Source organism: Centruroides vittatus, unplaced genomic scaffold, assembly GCF_030686945.1.
Source record: "Centruroides vittatus isolate TY-2023 unplaced genomic scaffold, ASM3068694v2 contig_975, whole genome shotgun sequence".
Lineage (NCBI taxonomy): Eukaryota > Metazoa > Arthropoda > Arachnida > Scorpiones > Buthidae > Centruroides > Centruroides vittatus.
In genome coordinates, this window is record NW_027122648.1 from 2179503 (window position 1) to 2184351 (window position 4849).

The following is a 4849-nucleotide window of genomic DNA, read 5'->3' on the forward strand; positions in this document are numbered from 1 at the left end:
CTTATATATAAGTTTATATACTATTTTTTACAGTATAATACATAATTTATATATAAATATAAATACATAATATAAAATATTCTTGATTTTTAAAGTCTTTTTTACTGAAAGTTGGAATTCGAATTTGAACACAGTTAACAACCGATTTTCTCTTACAACTGGAAATTACATTATACAATGTTTAATTTTCATTATATAATTATGAAAATCACGTAATGTTTTACTTTTATAAATTAATAAATTTGTTTTAATAAAAATTTTAATTTAAAATTAAAAGAAATATTTCTCCCAACAATAAAATGCACTAAGAATATTTAATTAATGAATATTTAAACGTTAATATATATAATTATTTATTCTGTTTTTTATATAAAATATGGCGACTTATATAAATTAATGTTATATAAGTAACTACATTTAAATATAAATTAAATAAATATAAGGATAAATTTTTGCATAAAATTAATTTAGACTTTATAAAATATGTCATTGAGAATAATATTAACTTGTTTAATCTTTATATACGTTCAACTATTGTGGTGTCTAGCTACTTTTTATAATTGTCTAGGAAGTGATTTGCATAAGAAATTAATTATAGTATAATTTTTGTCGTCTATTTTAAGTAAAAATCTACTAATTTTCCATAAATTTACATTCATTTACTGCTTTTTTTATATTAATTTGTAATTTATCATTAAGTATTCTTAGAACTTTTACAGTTTTTATTAATAATTCTACACTTTATTCACTTTCTATATTTATTAAAAATTTGATTATTTATAATTTTTTAAATATAAAAACTTAGAAATATTTACGGAAATAATTAGAGAAATAATGCAAAATTTGGCATTGTTTCTACACCAAGAGAACTTATAATATTGGGTTATTGCCAAAATCTTGAAAGTAGGACAATTACATACTTGTAAAAATAAATCTCAATATTTATGATTTGAATTTTTAATATATAATAATTATTTATTAAAGAATTTTGCAGGTACACTTTTAATTATATCATTAATTTGATGCATTAATAAAGAATGTGCATCTTATATAATTATATAATTATAATGGAGTTTATTACTGCATCGAAATTAAGATGTGGTTAACGATATATATTATATTTTTATATATAGTATACATCAAATTCGCAATATACGTTATATTTTCTACAATATTTTTAATAAGTGTTAATAAGTCGAGAAATATGTCAATAAGTGTGACAAAGTAGTGAGTGATCGTAGTTAAAGTACCTCTATTCAACGCTGTCTAGAGCAGGAATTCTTAACCGTTTTTGTTCCATGGACACCTTTTCCAGTTAGGTGAAGGTCACTGATTCCTTCTCTGAATAATGTTTTTAAATATATAAATAAAATTACAAAAGAAACTAGTTATATAGAAGCACGTTTATTAAAACAAGTAATAAAGTAATATTTGTGTTTCTTTCTTAACACAATAGTTAACAATAAAATACGTTAAAATAAACGAAAGTTAAAGTTGACTTTTACCCTTCCAAGTCCCTAGTTAAAATTACTGCTCTAGAGAAGTACTTATCAGCTCGAATGAAAGCAAAATGTGTTGGTATGGTGGCATTCCAAGACATACCAAAAACATTTCCGTAAAAAATTAGTATTAAAATTCATCATTATCGTGCTTTTGGCGCTGCAAGTGACAAAGATTTTATTTGTACAAGACTGTTGTGATTTACAGCGACCTTTGCGATGCATAAGATACTGCTATATGACGTCTCTATTCTGAAGGCGAGAAACCTGAAGACGTAGAACAATTTGTTTAACGACTGAAAGTAAAGGTTGATTCACGCTATGACCGAAAACCGGCATTAAAAAGACGACTATTGTCATAGACACACTCCTGTTCACATGATGTATTAGCTGACCTTCACGAGCGAAGAACTGATACGGTTTTAGATTAAATAAAAAAAGGATTATAGTTAAATCCTAAAAGAGGATTTGACAGGAAGTCGCGCTAAACTTAGTTCGTCAAAATGCTACTTTCGTCGTGAAATTACATCATGACGAGAAATATGTCACACCGTTATCGGTTTCTGCGGCGGAATCCGTCGTAATGCGAACCTGACCAGTGGCGGATTTTTGCACAGGCACATGCCTGGGGCCTCATAAATCAAGGGGCCTCAAAATTCAGCTCTCAAAATAATTGATAATTTAGCAGTATCCCTTAAATTAAATTATCCTTAATTATTTACCAAAAAATTGTGAAATCTATTATAATAATTTACAAATAAATTTTTATTACTCGTAGACTACTAGATTTCTGAAATACAAATTAGTAGTAAATTTAAAAATAAATTATTTTTATATCCATGGATTACTAGATTTTTTGTTTTAACACTTTTACTTATTGAAACTTAATAATTCTTGTGCCAATAAGTTTTAATTTTCATAATTAATTATACAATCTGAACATCAGTAACTTTTTAAATACAGCCAGGCAGTTGTAATTTTATATTGGTTAGTTTTCAATGTTATTTCCCTATGTCTCACTTTTTTGGACCACCGGTATAGTACCTACCAGAGTAAAAAACATGCGCGTAGAATGTGCTGTACATTGTAGGGTGTAGGGGTAGTGAAAATATTTAGCAAGGGCCTCAAATTTGAATTGGACCTGGGGCCTCTCAAGTGCTAAATCCGCCACTGAACCTGACTTAATTCAGCCTCTGTGATGCTTCTCAAATCCAGTGTGATAGAGTCTTTCAAAGCTGCCGAATATGCACATTTTCACGACAAACCACACCTTTTAAGTATTCAACATTCAAAAATCACTTGGATTAAGATGTGAAGAACAAGGTGTCCTCGGTAAGAACTGCACGACTAATCATTCTCGTATCGGTGAAATGTCGCAGAAACTGCTGTAGGCAGAGCCCAGTCTTACCTCCACATGCTGGACGATATATCCTGAAAGAAACTGACTCAAAGTATTGTCGTCGTTGCAGTTTCATTAAGATAAAGGTACTGAGCATTTCTCGGTATCTATGGGCCATTACAAAACATAAATTAAGTTCAAGTGATGAGGCATAAGTAATCTGCCAAAAGGCGGTGTCTATTGGGAGGACTTTCTATGGGAAAATTACTCCTATTGAGGTGTTAGTTACGTGAACACAACTCGAAAAACTACGTGGGCAGCCCGTTGGTCCGACGCACGCCCGCGATTACTAACGGGATCTCAGACACACTTTTCGAAGTTTTTCGAAGAAGATTGGTCCATGTTTAAATGCAACTGTGAATTCACACCAGATTAACTTTAGGCAAGTGTAGTTGAATCTGCTGGAAAACATGAGGGTTTTCCACGGCCCAAATGCTAAAGTTACGGTGCACTTCAGTAGAACAGTTTCACCGTTCCATTGAAGCGAAAATGTGCATCATCACTTCACAGGATCTCCCATAACCATTTACCAATCCAGGGGCCCTGGGCACAAATTCGGTGGGGGTTCCCCCTTTAAGTGTAGACAAATTTGATGATTTAGAAAATTTACACAAAATACTGTACTTTCAATACTTTCAATTAGATTTGAACTAGGAAGTTGTAAATTTCATTTAAAATTAAGGTTATTGTAAACATACTGTACATATATTTTATTGCGTAAAACTAATTATTTTAATTTAACTGAAAAATACCTATGTGAAATTTTTTCTCGAAATTTTCCGATGTTTCATAGGTTTTTTCCCGGGTTTGGTTTTCTCTGCCTGTTGCCCTCATGATTAGGCCACACTAGGCTGTCGCGGTAATAGAAAAAGTAAATTAGTTTTGTGGGGGCCCTGGGCACAGGCCCCAAATGCCCTTATGTAAATCCGGCCCTGCCCATAACTAAAATACAATCAGTCCTATTCTGTCAGGGAATGCCAATGAAAAGGTTGATTAAATTTTCCTGTTGATAGCAAAGAACTAATGGTTTCGGTTGATTTTATAGAAATATCAATGCACCAACTCTATCAGTATCTTCCATACTGTGTCATGGGATACAACCAATTTCCGCGATGCTGCTGCAACATTATTCATTGAATGTTCAATAACAGCTGTGATAACATCTTCAACGACTTGTGAAATGATAAGTTCTCGACAGGGTTAAACTTCCAGAAATCTAGTGTCTTCGAACCGAGTGATCATTCTCCCGAGAGCTTATAGAGTCAGTGATCCGCGATATAAATTCTTAAGGCGGAGAAATTATACCTTTAAAAATTTGCGTAATAAATTATTCAGTCTCATTTTCACGAGAATAACTTCATTCTTAATTTTATATGTAATTATTTTATTTCATTTGTTTATTACTTAAGTCCATGATCACTAATTCTTTGAGTTTTACATGAGAGTTACACTGTTAACAATTCTTTGTGTATTGCATGAGAACAATAAAACGAAAATATTCATGCGTTATGGAGAAACCGTATGACTAGAAAATATTTTTGATACTAATAGAGACCTATTATTAACAATTATAGACAAATTTTTGTCCGGGTTATTAAGTTTTCACTGACATTTATTACTATTTTGAATATTAATAGAAAATTATTTAAATTTTAATGAATCAAAAACCAAATTTTATTAATACATTATGCAATTAACATCAAATATAATTCTACGACCACATTTTTATGAAATAATCCATTGTTTTTGTTGACATTACGCATTTCTCAATGAATTAAATTTAAAGAATAATTACATTCATCTAAAATTTTAATTTAAATTACTTGTTTTTATTACAGTTTTCAGCTATACATTTTAAAAATGATTTTTAATCTTTCTAAAAACAGATATTTTAATTAGTGTTTCTTAAAATAAGTTTTTCCTTGGTTAACTCCAGTTTACAATTAAGTTA